General features: G+C 40.4%; 1 long non-coding RNA gene across 1 annotated transcript; it reads right to left on the reverse strand.

Annotated features, from left to right (window-relative positions):
- Window positions 1-2,467: 2,467 nt before the first annotated feature.
- On the reverse strand, window positions 2,468-6,761 carry LOC124417202. Its single transcript, XR_006931492.1, has 2 exons — window positions 5,908-6,761; window positions 2,468-3,932 (listed from the first exon to the last, which is right to left on the reverse strand). It is a non-coding gene; the product is annotated as an uncharacterized LOC124417202 (long non-coding RNA).
- Window positions 6,762-16,536: the final 9,775 nt, after the last annotated feature.

The following is a 16,536-nucleotide window of genomic DNA, read 5'->3' on the forward strand; positions in this document are numbered from 1 at the left end:
AAGTAACATCTTGGCTAAGTGACCCGTTGGGTTGTTCCTCATCCATTCCTCACTCCCACAAGACTCCCCAGAGCATGGGACAGCGGAACTGCAGCGGGACAATCTGCAACACCAGGAGTTGTGGGGGATGAAGCTGTGGCTCCTGAGACTCAATTTGTCTCAGCCTGGTGGCTAAGATATATTTTCCTCTGAGGATCCTAACATTTTTTTTATATATGTATATTTATTTTCTTAATATTGTCAGTTTTGAGGAAAAGGACATGCATGAGGCTTGGAAGAAGACCATCAAGCCTGTGGGATGAGAATGGTTGCTCTTTGAGTTTTCAAACCCAGCTGAGATTTGGGCTACAGTTTAGTCCTGAGCTATTCATGTTACCATAGAAATAGATGGATCCATTTTGTGTCATTTGCTGTTCAAAGCTTCAGACTACATTGTCTGCAGAAGCCCATCCATCACCTCTCCAACCTGAGGCCACAGCCATGGGGTTGAGTTTCCAATCTCTTCTTCTCCCAGGAACTCTGCACGCAGCAGAGATTTGTCTTTCTTTTGGTGATTGGTTTGCATTCAGCTTAAACGCTACAAAGCTCACAGAAAACGTGCTTCAGCTCAGCTTCTGACTGGAAGACAGTTACTCCATTCAATTACAGTCCTGGTTTGGCTGGCTGAAGCCAAATGTTTTCACTCTGCCTGCAGAATATGGTGTGAAAAGCCAAGCAGTGGGAATCACAGGGAGGCTGAGGTGTTTTCTCTTCTCTTTGTTGTCCTCCTTATGAGGAAGAAAAATCAATGGCTTTCAAATCAGTGCATTAAAAATCTCTCAAATGGGCTGTAATTACAGGCCCATCTGTTGCTGAATTGTTGAATTGCCTGTGGCAGAGATGCATGAAGATCTGCCTGGCTGGTCACTGCTGAGCAGCCCAGGATATCCCCCCCATGGCAATGCACCCATGGATGGCTCTGACTTTTGCAAGTGCTCTTGGAGGAGAAAACGTGGGCCAAGGGGCTGAGCTTGCTCTTCCCCAAGTGTTTTTTTTTAACCATTAATTACAGTAAATGAACTGTCCCTGTTTCTGGCCTGACTGGAAGTTATTTGAATCACTTTTTGCCCAGTTCACTGATGATGAGCTTCACTGGTGACCTTGGTTGAAGAGACCATGGTGTCATGTACTGTAATTCCCTACCACTCCTGTCCCTCCCCCTGCTCCTGTCCTTTATGTAGCCCTCTCCAATGGCACAAGTGGCACTGAGCAGACAGGAAGAGTTCTGGAGCTCTGATTCTATAATCTTCTGTGATTAGGGGGTTGTAGAGATGAAAAATTCATTTAAATAACTTTGCCTTCATCTCTATTCTCTGTAGTCTTTAACTGGCATCCTAGAAGAGCCTCTCAGACAGACTGAAGTGACAACTGAAGAGAATTTCACCACCATACTGAAATGAAGAAGAAAATGGTGAGATTTACAGCTGCAAAGCAAATCCTTTCCAAAGAATTGCTGGGTTCCACCAAATGAATGAAACAGGAAAAATATTAGAGGTGACCAATGGTTGGAAGCAGAACATCTAAAGGAAGATGTCTGTATGTGCAATTCTCTTCCTGTTTTAAACCAGTGTACTTCTCTGTGTAGAGTCTGGCATTGTTTGCAGAGATTCACTCTGAAAGACTGTAATAAGACATGATTAGATGCATTTTCATTTAATTAACAGACTTTGTTTTCAGTGAGATGAGGTCCAAGCAGTATATCTTCTTCACAATGTGGCTTTCTTCCGTTGACCTTGTGCACGCAGCTGTTAGGAGAAACGGGAATTTGTATTTCTGAAAACCAGGTGATTTACAGCTCTGTTACGCAGGTGAAGATATTTCTCCGGATTCTGGCAATTCTCTGAGCTATGCACTTGATCCTTAGGCAACATTTCTGTAAAAGGTTCTATTACTCAGCATTACGTGGCCATCCTAAGGAAGTGATAGGACCACACAATACACTTCAGGAGCCCAGATCTCTCAGAACCAGACTGATTTACCCTGAATCTTGCTTATCTTCTAACAATGCCGTGAAGAGAACCCTATTATTAATCATTAGGAAGCATGTAACCCTTTCCAGGTATCTTCTAAGGAAAGTTCACTATATTTCTTCACAATTACCCTGCATAAATACCCTTCTCCTCTAGGCAGGTCAGTGCTACTGAAGTGCTCAGAACTGAAATAGAGACTGCACTTGTACTGTCATTTTCAGAAATTTGCTTTGTTGGGTGAGAAGTGGAGCTGATGAAATCAATCAGTCCCTTGTGACCTCCGTGGGTTGCACTGTTGTGATTGTGAATGGGGAGCAAAGTGATGAGGTGAGTAACTTAATGATTCATTGTACATTTTGTAGTTATTAATGGGATCAACATCCGGCATCTCGAGGCTCCAAACTTGTTTGGTTTTCTGCCAGATTCCTCATTATGCACAGGTAAACACAGGCAAATCATTTAATAGAGCAGTCTTTATTAAATAAGGAGAGAAGTGTTATTAAATAGAAAGCTCCTGAGCTCTAATGACGAATATTTACAAGGCTGGAGAATTGTTGCAGGATTGAAAGCGGTAACGGCAACGACGTGGTAAAGTCAGGCAGTTGGTAAATACTGTATGCTTTAGGTTGAGATCCAGAAGTTGCTGCTCTCTCCAAGGAGAAGGGTAGGAAGATGATCCTTTGGCTTCCAAGTGTTCTCCAATGAAAACTCATGGACTATAGAAGCAACGAGATTCTCTAGTGTGTGATATAATCATAACCATAATATTTCTGATGACCAAAACCATATTCTCTCAATGGTAGAGCCAGAAAGACGTGCAAGGTTTGGACTTTTGTACTTGTTTCAGTGTGGACCAGAAAGGTTTTCTCATACTCCAAACAACTGTCAAAGACGTATCCATACCTCAACCAACCACTCATGCAGACTCTCATTTAGGGAACCCCTCATGGGGGAACAAGGCTGTGAGTCCCAAGCCTATAATAAAACCTGTAGTATAATACAGTTCAGGCTGGTTTTTCTGCATGTATCCTTTCTCATGGTCTCTGCTAGCACTTTTGCCGTCTTCTCATGGAAGTGACACGGAGCTTTCTGTCCCATTAAGAAATTAAGTCTGCAGACAAATTCACTTCAATTTATTGCTTTGCTTTTAATGAGAAGCAGACACACAAAAAAATGAAATATTAAAAACACTCACGATGCGCATGTGCCAATTTGTGGAACATAATAGCCTCATTATTAAATTCAACAGTCAAATTTGCTTCAGTGCTGAAGTGAGCCTGTCTCATTAGCAGGCTCTCTATTGCTAGTAAGTGTTTAGTTAATGGGCAGAATACATCTCCTTGGATTCCTCCTGGCACTTTGCATGCCTTGCCATAGGAAGAACAAACATTACATAGTTGTGTCTTTTTTCTTTTTCATATATCAACTATAATGCCTTGCGCTTAAAATATTTCAATTCACCCTTTAAAAATGCCCTATCAATACTTATTCAATTCCTCTCCTCAGGGAGGCTCGTGCCCATTTTGCTGGCACAGTTTGTTCTGTGAAGCGTGGTCTGTGAGTTGATAGCAACGCTGGAAAAGAAGCACTGATAGCTTTCCTCACACAGCAGAACAAATGCCAGATGTGTTCTGAAAAACACACTATGACAGTGACCAACAGGTTTCACTTCAGTGGTTGGAGTTTGTAGGAGATGACGAGTTTTGAGACCAACGTTCAGAATGCATCTATTTTCTTTTTATTTACTTCTTCTCCAGTCAAAATATTTGCTTCTTGTTAAATTGCAAAGTGATATCGATTTCTGTTGAGGTTTTGTTTTGATGCTTGCAGTGAAACCTCATTCCCGCTGCTCTGGATTCGCCTCTTTATTTTCTGCTTCGGGGAATTGCAAATGCTCTCATCTGAGAAACTTGGAGATAAAACCTGGTAAAGAGGAACGCGTTTGTTATTTCAATGCCACATTTCAAACTGTGACTCAGGCTGGTCAACTTTCATTGGCATTTTTGGGGAGGAGCAGCTCACCTCCCAAAGCACTTCAAACACATGTGGATGTGTGTTACCTGTGATCTCCACTGTTACTGATGCACAAGAGAGAAGGGCTTAATTTTGGTGCTCAGAATATTTCTGATTAGGCTGCAGCAAACTCAGAACATTTCTTTCCTCTCATGCTGATAACCGGCCTTGGCAGATGGATTCAAGTGTTTGGAAAACCAGTTGAGGGAAATTGAAAAACAAACTCAGTCATGAAAAACAGAACCTACACACACCAAAAGGTTTGATATGCAGAGGGCTGATCTTTAAGCAACTGATTATAATTTCCACTGAAATGTAGCAGATGGAGAAGTGCAATACGTTTATTTTGCCAGGTTTGTGCCCGGTGTGAAGCATCCACCTCGTCAGTTTTAGTAATCACTCCACTGAGTAACCAAGATTTGAAGTGATTACTAAAAACTGTTCAGTTAGTGAACTTCAGTGAGATCTCTGCTCTCTTCAGAAGAAAATGTGTGGCTACAGCATTTATCCTGCACCAAAATGGAAATAATCCGGAGCTTGTCACTGGGACTCATGGGTCCAGCTGGTGGACACGAGCAACGGGGCACGTGCAATCAGGGAAGTGTTACTTGGAGCTGAGATTTGATCATGATGGGTTGATTGGATACTGTTTGCTGTGAACACACTGTCCTCCTTTCATTTTATGACAGTCCGCACCTGGTTCTCTGCCTGCCTTACCTTGTCATATAAGCCTTACAAAGCTTTGATTTCTATGGGTTGGAAATGCTGTATACATGCCAAATATTATGATTAGTACAATCATTTCCACTGAAGAGAGCCTTAATGAAAACATGAAGAGCCATGACCTTAAAGCAAATTATTTGGGCTGTGGTAATACAGATATACATGCAGAGAGCTCTCAGCCTTCACCTCTGCCTGAATGCAAATATAACACTTATTATTTCCCTGACAATGAATGAACTAGCTGCTGTGAAACTGCAACACATCCTGGCTCTTCCTTGGGTAATTAAATGTATTTTTAATGTGTTTGCTCGCCGTGGCATCTCAGGAACATGCTTGAAGTTTCAACCACGTGTAATTCCTGCTAACTTATACCATCACTTGTTTAGAAGTACCCCAAAAGCGAGCCCTCCAGCTCAGAGGCTGGGGTGAAAGGAGTGCAGAGCAGGATGAAAGCTGCTCTTTGCATAGAATCCTGCAGTTTTTTACCCTCAAAACCTTTTTCATTTGCAGGTATAATGCTCTGTAACGTAACAGATATTTCACACTGTGATACAATGGGCAGCGCTGCCCTAGGACTCAAGGGACAGCCTTAAACTAGCATTAAATTGACTTTGTGGCAGATGTGAGCATTTAGTGGAGGACATATCTTTCCTAAGACCTCCTTTAAGGTTTATTAGTTTTATTTTGCTTTCTCTTCTCCAGCTTTGTACTAGTAAAACTTCCCCCTGGCTGCTATGCTTGAGAAGTAAAGTAGCTTTTCCCTTTAATAGAAAAGAATTGCTCTTGGCCAGTAGGACTTCTTGTCAGAGAGGTTTAATCTGTGGCTATAACACCCTCTATTAGACCATGGAGGTTCATAACTTACATAAGAAGTTTGTCTTCTTCTCTGTGTTGTTCCCTTCTTATTATAGCATTCTACTGAAGGCTCCTTAGTTGGTAATTTTACCGCTGCTTATCTTGGTGTAGTTCTTAACAGATTTTTTCCTTCCCTTCTCAGAACAAATGTCAGAAACAAGATGACAGATTTCCCAGTGAGATTCACATGCAGTCAAGGCAACAATTCCTTGTAAAATAGTGTTTTCTTTAAATACTTCTCTGTTTGCAGCCTTCAACAGGGTATTTAATCAAGTGACGGTGGACTTATAATAGTAATTTTACTTACCTATTTTAGACAACATTCCCACTCTGCACTGATAACGTCTGCTTCTTCTCAGGAACGTGCAATCACGATAAGCTTACTGAGCGCTGCAACTTTTACCAACAACTGTTTTCCATCACTGTTTGGAAGTCAAGATATGAACAAGTCAGGATATTATTTCTGTGTCCAGACTTTGCACGTAGCTGCTTCTTACTCTTCATTTTCTAAAGCTGAGGACACAAACAATGTATAAGTCTTCGTGGCTCTCAGCATGTCAGGATCCAAACATCTCAGTGCTATTTACATGTCTGGCCAAGTATCCTCCTCTTTGACAGATGGGGAAATAACAAAGCATGGGGTAGATTAATTTCTCTCTCCAAAGACACACAATAATTTTGTGACTTATTACTGCTTTCACAGTAGCAATAGAAATTAGAAAGAAGAATCCCTGATAGAGCATTTTGCATATGCAGATGAAATGCTACACAAAACTGTTTTGAGAATTCTGGAATTACTTTAACTGCAAAGATTTTATAAATACAGACATTGGGATAGGAAAGAAGATGATTCTTTTTGTTGTCTGTTTGTCTCTCTGGTGTCGTTGGAGGTACATTTCATGACAACAAAACCTCACTATCAATCATTTTTTCCTAAGATTTTCAAATATAGAAAGAAAAAGAGCTCTGAAATATTTTTAATGTTTTTAGCTCTTTCAAATTCAAGAATCAAGTACTCTCTGTACTCTCCCAGCTTCCATTTGTTTTTACCTTCTCCCCCCGTCTCCTTTGCTCTCAGATATCATGCTTCCAATCTGGGAATCTTTTCTCTCCACGACTGGAATGAGGTTACACCTGAGAGCAACAGGTATTCACATTCCACCCAGAGTCCTCTGCATGCCACTGCGCCAAGGGAATGACTGGAGCTCTTGACACATGCCGACCTTCTTCCTCTTGTTCCATATCAGATCTATCTTCCTCCTTCCTCCATTTTAATTATAGCCTGCATCAAAAGTGTTTCTGCACTGCATCCACTAAGCTAGCAAACCAATCTATTCTAATGCTAACTCAATTTTCTTAATGTCAGGTTGCAGATAAACACACAGAAGTTCATCCTGAGTTTCCAGCTTGCTGGGTGACTGAAAGTGAGTATCAGCTGATGGAAACAGGGATGCATTCACTTTCTCCACTTTCGGCCTGGACAGATATTTGACAGCCACAATTATTACCTGTATCACTTTCCTTCCTGGCTTTTATTTGGTATATTGACAGGCTGGATTGGAATTGGAGGGGGGCAGGGAGGCAAAGTGAAGCCATGAGAAGAAATCCATTTGATCACCTGAATCACCATCCTCTGCTGTTCTCAAAGCCCTATCAGCCCAGCTCTGAGTCGACAGCAAAGCAGAAGAAAAGTTCACACCAAAGGATTCAGACCCAGGGAGCACCAGATTTTTCAGAGTACAAAAGACCATCATGATTATCTGGACTGTAGTGACACAAAGCAAGGAGATATCCCAAACAACTCCAACTAACCATCTGAACTTAAAGCTGCCACTGCTAGAGAACTCACCTCCCCTGTGGCAGTTCAGTTCAGTGGACAAGGATCACCAGCCACAATAGGAACCTATGTCTTATTCCTGTCCTGAACTTCAGCTTCTATAGTGCTCAACACACATCTGGGTTTGGTATTTGCAAAGCTTTGTACTGGGATGAATAAAATATTCAAGAACCACAAGCTATCTCTGTGCCACAAAAGAACAGACTGTGATATTCTATAGATATTCCAGTTATAACAGTTAATATTTAATTCATCCAGTGTAGTCAGTGGTATAAGAATATCCCATTGGTTATTTTTATAAGCACTTTGTCCATTCTAAATTTTAAAATCCCCAGTGTTCAATATTTTCCAATACTTCCATCCCATTACCCCTAGTGATATCCTGTTACATTATTTCATCTCAGTTCTCTCTCATCTGGGTCATTTTTTTGCATCGTTCATTTGCTATAAAAAGCATCTACCCCCAGATGTGCTAGATTTCTGCAGCACTTGCATGGAATCCATCTTTCTCTGGGAAGCTGACCTCAAAGATTAATAACATAGGCTTCAAGAGTGTGATAGGTATGAGTAAATGCTCCTCAGTATGAGTAAATGCTGAAGCATACATCAACTTTATGAATTTTGTAGACCATTAGATTCCTTTCTATCAAGCTTAGTCAAGCTGTGCTTTATTTATCTCTGTTTATTTTTCCTTCTAAATGAATTTCTTGAGGCTCCAAGCCTCAATATTTGTGTTATGCATGCAAAAACATACTCATTTCAAAAACAGAGCCCAACAAAAGCATCCTGTTATGAACATAGAAAGCCCTTAAGTCTGCTTTCACAAACGCTGCCATACACATCTGTAGGATTTATCAAGCCCTAATGAAGAGCGTTGTCCCAGTTTTGTGGCCAGCAGCCAGTTCTCAATACCTTAGATGTGAAATTAGATTACAGTGAGATTAATGCACCACAACATGCCTTATTAGGTGATTCATAGCCTTGGCTTGAGGGTCTCAATACAGGTATGTCTGCAAGGGGCACTTAGCATAGAGGTTTGTACTGAAGAGATTTTAGTCAAAGCCCATTAAACCTGGGACAGATGTTCTTAGTCAAAAGCACAGTGGGGTCTGCACAAGTGGAGAGGCAAGAGGGGGTGAACACTGGGTTGTAACTCCCCCATGCTGTAACTCCTGTCTTGTGGTAATCCAACTCAATATTTGCTGTATATTCTCAAAGAGACACAGCAGAAAAACTCAGCACTAAATATTTCACTCTTGCTTGGGACAGGACTTCTGGCTGCAAAGATTTTACCCAGATTTGTATAGCCTTGGTTAACTGTAGGAAACTATGCTTGAATGCAAAGATTTTTAATATCAGTACCTTTCTGCCACTGTAGAATTGGAAAAGGCTGCCCGGCACCATTGCTCATCTGCTTTTAGAGCTCTGCTGTATTCAGGGTAGAGAGGTACTCTGTGGCTGGTGTTGAGGGGCAGTGGCAGAAGAGAAATGAAGTCATTGTCTGGATCACACCTCCATACATACTAGCTGTGTTCCCATCTAGATGCAAACAAGTCCTGTGAGACTGGAGGGGAACATCACATTTATTCCCCTGCTTTCAGAGTCAATTAGTCTAGAAAGGTTCCAAGAAGATATACAGCACAGGTTAGAGACTGTTACCTGACACTGAATAGTGAATTTAAGGCCCATGGTAAAGGCCAGAAGCTACAAAATCAGTGCAGTATAAATGAGAATCATGAGGACAGCGCACACAGTTATACACATCATCTTAGATCCATTTACATTTCTACCACTGCATTTCAAAGTCCACACAAATATGCTCATCTACACCTCTCTGTGATTTTCCTAATTAATACAGTTACTCAGATGACAGTCTAGTGCCAACAAAAGAATTACACTGTCTGAATGCTATAGCTCAGAAGGAATGCAAACATTGCTGGCATGGAGAGGTGGTTGATTACGCAATGGCTGTGTGCCCCTGCTCTGTTAATAACGTATCACACCGGGTAGCACTGTGATATAATCAGTCACAATATAATTACTCTGTATCTACATGCAAAAGCGTCAAAAGGGTAAGGGAATGATATTCAGTATGAGGCACCTCTCACTGCTCCTTTCATCTGTCTTGCTGATAGTGTTGAAAAGGAAGATGAAACACATCTCATGTTCCTCCATTCAGCCACTGCATCTGTCATAATAAAATATGTTTTAAAAGGGATCGAGGCTTCAAACCCACAACTGAGTCCGTTACTTGCATGCAGACCAAACCCAGCAGATAAAACTTTCCATCCTAAATAAAGTAGAGATAATACTGACAGTCTCAATGGTACTGAGGAGAACTGATTTGCTGGGAAGCATGGGCAGAGCCCCGAGCAGTTTTGCTCTGCAGGAGATCTCCACGTCTGAAAGTTTTCCGCTCCCCCTGCCAACCTCGTCAGTTGGTCTGATGAAAGATCTCTTCTCCCTGCACAGTTTGCCTCGACTCGGCAGAATGAGGAATGATATAAAAAGGACACTCTCCAGGTGACTAAGGGTTGCACCTGTCATTGTTAATGCCAGTCCGGGAGGCAATTTGGACGTGTTATGAACTAGATATGCCAATTTCAAACAGAAAAAGGGACAAAATGAGGACAACCAACACCCAGTGCACCAGACCTCTGGTGGTGGCCAACAGCACAGCTCCCATTCTGGGAATGCTACACTGCCAGCCAGTTTCTCTTCCATCAATTATGCAGGTTGAAAAGAAACTCCAAAATGAAGATATATCCAACTTTTCTGCCTGTGCAAAACAACATCTGCTAGGTTATCTATCAGCCTCAGGAATATAACTGATATAAGGCAGCAATAGAAGACCTTCTAGGAAAGAGTGAGTAACGATTCTCCTTGGAAATATTTGACTTCTTACTTTATCTGCTTTTCTTGCCTCAGCTGTAATGCAGATGTTAATTGTTCAGGCAGGAGGCAGCCCTGAGGAAGACCTGACTGACACCTGTCATTCTGAACATTCATCTTGTTTTAATACAAGTGATCAATTCTGCATGGACTAACTGGTCCATGGCAGGTTTTAATTGTGCTCATGAAGAAACTTCCTTGTCTCGTGGCCATCATGAAACCTATGGCAAGAGGAAGACATTAATATAGGTGATGGAAGGTGTGAGCTTATCAGGAAACCCCTGCCTGAAAATATCTCCACAGTGGGGTATGTTAGAATCTGAACTGGAAAATAACAGGATGCCCGTTCCCAGCAAAAAGCCTCATGGTGTCACACAGAGTCTCTGTGACCTGCAGTAAACATCCGCTGTGGAACAGTGCATATCTGACAGACACTGTGCAACACAGGACGGGTTAGAAATGAATATGCATTTATATAACAAAGATTTTTATTTTTGAGTTCAATAAAACTTGAGAAAAGTTCCAACTTACACTCTCAGATGCAATCTGTTTCCTCTGGTGCAAGACTTATGGTAGCATTCACTTCACTTGTTTTCAGAAAAGGATTTCTTGGGCTGTAACCTTGAATCACAGGTAAATCAGATAGCTGAACGTCAGTTGAGCTGTTTGTGTGCACTTTCTTCTATTTGAAATCAACTTAGTTTAGTTCTCTCTGGCAAAGAGACGAACTAAGTTACATTCTCTCTCAAAATACTGTGATTTTGATAGCATTTAACTGAGGAGTTTTCCATTAGAAAAGAAAACTGTGAGTCAGCAGTGCTACGTTGTTACGGAAAAGCAAACTCCATCTCAGTATGAGAGCATTACATAATGTCTACATATAAAAATGTGAAGAGAGGGGATAGCCTGTAAAATTGAGGAATCTTATCTGAAATAGTACGTGAAGTCTGAGTATTGCTTTTCAAGAGAGATTTGAACTGATTGGTGAGAATCCAAGATGGGAGTTTTCAAAAATGAAAGCAACAAAGAATATCTAGAATTAGAATAAAAATGACTGAGGGAAGACATAAGTGCAACCTTCAAATTGTATCCAAGGTAGCTGAGCAAGAGTAGTCTGTAGGAAGAAAGAGAAGAAAGAAATCAATCTTGCCCATAACAACCTAGATCCTCAGTCACTTTCACATCAAGAGACACTGAAGAGCCTCCAGAGCAGACCACCAGGCCCCCATACCCTCTAACAACTCTCCAACCATTTGTGGTTGTACTGCTCTTCATCCTCACCTTCCCAGATCTAAACCACCACAGCTGCAGAGTTGAATTTCACTCCCTCCAGAATGAGAGTAAGAACAATACTCTTACCATGACCCCCAGTATGTGTTTTGCCAACATTATTAAGAAACCCTGGACTCATTTTAACAAAGTGGTTACATGCAGATCTCAGATATGTTTTACAGAAATCATATCATATGATTGCACCTGTCTAACACAGGCTGAATTATGTTGGTTAATGCAGAGATCTCTTCTACAAGTCCATTCCCTTTTTTAGGATCATTTTTCAAAGTGCAAGACAACCAGCTAAGTACAAGCAGTCCTACAGCTGTGCTCTATAGAAGAACAAATAATTCTTTTTTTCATTCTACATGTTTTAGGACCATCTGAGCTCCTTGCATAAAGGCACTGTTTTGTTCAGTGAGTCATATGAAAGTTTAGAAAAGTTTTATTTCAAAGAAAACAAGGAAAGAACTGTATGTATCCCACCTGGTTCTTCTTGTACACTCATCAAACTGTTCAGGATGTTTCTTGGTAAGAGCTAGTGATGCCAAGAAAGCCTGTGATTGAGTGATGTTGCTTGAGTGCATGGCAGCTGACTCAAGAACCATATGCCTCATTCTGCTGCCACAATTGAAGCAAGGATGAGACATACTCCATCAAATTCAGACATTAACACAGATTTTTTTTTTCTCTTAAGATAGGCAGAAATTCTTAAACTCAGACCAGACTCATTCACACAAGGGGAAATTTTTTAAATTTATAAGCTGAACACAGCAAGGTCAGCAAGTTTCTATGGCCTGAAATGCGCTTTTGTACTTGGTAAGGAAAAATGCTGCAATGCTTATTTTTAAATTTCTATATCTTTTAATATACTTATGAGAATAAAAGTAGATAAAATAAAAAAGCATTGAAGCATTATTTGTAGTATATGGGTATAGATTTAGTTGGATTCCATCCTTATTTTCCCCATTCTTCTCTAAAGCAGACTCCAAGAGCAGTGAATGAATGCATCCAAGAAGTTCACTGCTTATAAGAAAGGCATAAGCAGTCACAGTCCTATCAGGGATTTCAGAATATTCACAATATTCCTTATTGTACTCTTGAGTCCTCCTAAAGAAGCCAGTGACCTTTTTGTTCCTGTTCACATACCTTCCAGCAGATCAGTCTTTCCCAAGCATGTCTGAGATACAATCTTATTATTTTGAGAAAAGTCACACAGGAGTTCACAGTGGGTAGTTAGAAAGAGGCCAATGTACCCTGATAGTCCTATAAATTCAAAAACCCAAGTACTCTGGGTTCTTATGCCCTTGGATATATATATCTCCTTTTCTTGCTTGCATAAATAAGTGCCTGAGTGATACTGATAAAAGCCAGGGTATTGTTTTCTTTGCAAGGCAGAAACATTCAACAGATTATTGGAAGTGGCTCTGCAAATTTAAGATATCCACAGCAAGCAGCATTTGCTACTGCTGGGGATAAAAGCAAGAGTACAGAAGTCATTGGCAGTCCTGCTCTGTGTAAGGGAAAACATTCTGCAAAACCATTTTACTCTCAAATGTTAATAGTTTACATTTAGCATTGTTCAAAGAGGAGCTTTCTTCTGAATTTGGCATGGGAATCCACAAATTGATGTTACCAAGAAAACCTTTCCCCTGCAGCAGCTGCTGAAAGATGAAGGTACTCTTGACATTGATAACCATGGGAAGTAGGGGCAACAGGTGATGACTGAAGCCACCTGGTTTAAAACAGATGGTGATTTGGCCAATTAAAGACCATGAGTTTATTAGAGAGAAAGTTGTGGTCATGTTTAAGTGATCCTAACTGAGCTGAGCTGGCTTTCAGTCTTCAGCCTTTGACAGTCTTCTCTTGCTTCTAGCTTGCACTGATGCTCCAGATCACTTCTTGTAGGATAGAGCCCTTCTGTCCACTCATCCTCAGAGATGCTCAGAGAACAGGGTGCATAAACATCTCTGCAAGTCCTTTTTAAAGTAAAGGTATAAAGGAGCTCATTAACCTGAATGCGTCAAGAGGGAATCAAATCTTGTTTCTTGTGTATCCCTCACCAGGATAGGAGGGGGTGAAGCTATGTTCTGTCTATTGTTCACCACACATCTCATCTACCTTTTTGTAGGTACTTGGGTCCAAGACCTGTCATTCTTTCGTATATGCTTATCTAGTTAAAGTAAGCAATTGAGTCATCAGAGCTGGCTTCAGGCTTGTTTTTGTTGCATTACTTTTCATATTGTTCTCCACTTACCAGGATGAGTTTATCATGTTTATGCTCTAAGCTAAAAAATATAATAATATTGTAGAACATGAAAGCAAATGCTTATGGAAGGCCTGAGCTTTAGCATCTTACTCACTGTGATTAGATACCACTACCCTTATCTGTGGAAGTTTCGAAGTTTGAAGGAGAATATCAACATTTCAACTCTTCAAACAATGTTCTTTAAATGTTTTAGTATATTTTGGTCACTGTGGTTCTATCCATGTATGCTTTAGGGTCAAATAAGCTTCAGAAGAAAAATGCTATTTTGCTGAAAAGAAACTGAGCTCAAGCCAAATTTGAATAACAAAACAAGTTGTGTTTGCCAAAAGCACACAAAAACAGTAACAGGAAAACAACTATGTGCCCTCCCTGGAAGCTCAGGCAGAATGAAACCTCTCCAGTGCTGTTTCCCAGCACAGACACAGTAAGAAGATTTTAGTAACGAGTATTTGTCGTCTCACCTCCCAGCTGCTCTGACAATAGGATTTTTAAAGCAAGAATTACCTCATCTGTTTATTGATGGATTAAGTATTCATTAGCTAATTTATATTTTTATCGACACCTATAGAGGTGATCCAAGACCCAAAGGAATCAATGGGAGAAGTTTGCTTTCTGTGTTTTAATGAGGAAATTGGACTGCACGAGCGACTCGTCCGCTCTCCATGGTGCTGCGCACTGCACATTGGGGTGGAGTGTAGTTGCAACTTGGTTAGAAGCAATAAATAATCTCACTGAATTTTTCAGAGTGGAAGCTGATACTCCGAGGGTTTCTTCAGGAGCCTGCTTCTTAAAACCACAGTAGTGGAAACAGTCAATCTCTTAAGACATATTTAAGAGATTAATTGTGTGACCCTCCCAGACTCTGGGAAATCCTTGCACTTGGAATTTCTGTATAATTCCCCTCAGCAGAAGTTATATATGAATATGCCTACAAGCTGTAGTAACATGAAATTTGTTCTTGCTCAAAATCCCTGTGCATGCCACAATGGGGTTTGCAGAGGCTCTCACAGCACATGACCGTCCAGGTCTGCAAGGTCTTCTGAAATTTGCAGTGCATCTGCCTCACAGAGGAAGAAGTAATCTCAAGCCCTGGGAGCTATTTTAAGCTCTTACTCAAGCAGTTTGCTAAATTCAAATCTCAGCTTCAAATGGAAAAACTAGTGCTATTTTAATCTAGTACAGTCATTCAGATTACTGAAAACAAGTGTGTGGGCATCTTTGAGGGAGAACAACAGGAGACTATGAAAACACTCTGTGATAAATGTTTTTCCTCTCTGGATTTTTTTAATTAATTTTGTGGTCATAAGCACTTTAGGTATTCTGGCTTGTGATAAGAACAACAAATGATAGCGTAGATTTTGTTTCAAATTTGCTACCATTTGTGCAGTGCCCAAGGGGCAATTTTAAATTAACCACTCTTAGAGCAACAAGATTGTATTCACCTACCAGATATATTATTTATAGGACTTCTCTCTGATGCTTATTTTCTTTTTGTCTCTAACGATACCAGAGATGAATACAAGCAGGGTCTAGGGGCTGATGTTAACTTATAAACATGAAAATGTCCACAAAACCGAGCATTATTCAAAATGAGACTGACTGACACAAGGGAAATATACCTGATCTGAACAAAGATATTTTCACCCTGAAAATTACTAATGTCTTCCATCAAGTTGAGTTTAATTAGGATGCTTCACCCAATTTTATTTAGCAATACAAGAGTCACATCCTGATCGCAAATTTCTGAGGGCTATTTGCACTTGCCCTGGGAGTTGACACAAACCCACAGTCATGTATATTAGCCTGAGCACAAAGCATGTCAGCTATGTAAATGTGTGAATGGGCTTGGCTTTGGTATCATAGGTTATGAGGTGTTTTAAATGAGGGGATTCAATGTTCCCATTCTTTTCTCTTGGAATTTACGTTCTGGGAAATCCTTCTAAAACTTAATTTTCCTGTTGTTGATTGGTACATGTTAAAGTGGTCACAAGAAAAAGAATGTTTGGTGCAGGAATTCTCAAAAATAGAAAGGACACAAAGGGACTCCATCCATCTAGGACAACAGTTAGACATAAATATTCTACTGAAATATGTTAAACTTCTCAACACCTTGGGGGATCCAGGATTGGCAGTTGTCCTTGCTTGCATGATAAGAAGCTATGCCACTCTATGGTTGATAAACACAACAGTTATGCATATGGTCCTTTGTGAAAACACTGTAGAGGTATCTTTAAATATGAGTTGGTCTGAAATTTGCTACTGTTAATCACAGTTAGTTTTGAAGTAGAAAATAAAATTGACAGTTAATTCTCCATTGTCTCCAATAGGAAGACACATCATATTGCTTCTATGCTAAATATGAAGATCTACTTAGCAACATCTTTACTGCAATCAAGAATAGTTCGAACTGAATAAAAGGGAGAAATTTAGTGTCATGCAGAAGGACTATTCCACCTATGCAGTCATTCAGGGCCATTATGCTGTCAAAGCAGCACTGAGGGATTTAAATGGTCTTCAGATTGTCCTGTAGCCCTTTGTACAGAAATAACTTTGATCCATAGAGATTCGGTGTGTTTTACATCTTAGCAATTGTCTACACAAGGTGAATTTCAAACAGAACAAAAATGACAATGTGTACGTGCATAGACTTTGAGAAAACATGACCC

Source organism: Gallus gallus, chromosome 14 (assembly GCF_016699485.2).
Source record: "Gallus gallus isolate bGalGal1 chromosome 14, bGalGal1.mat.broiler.GRCg7b, whole genome shotgun sequence".
In the NCBI taxonomy this organism is placed as follows: Eukaryota; Metazoa; Chordata; class Aves; order Galliformes; family Phasianidae; genus Gallus; species Gallus gallus.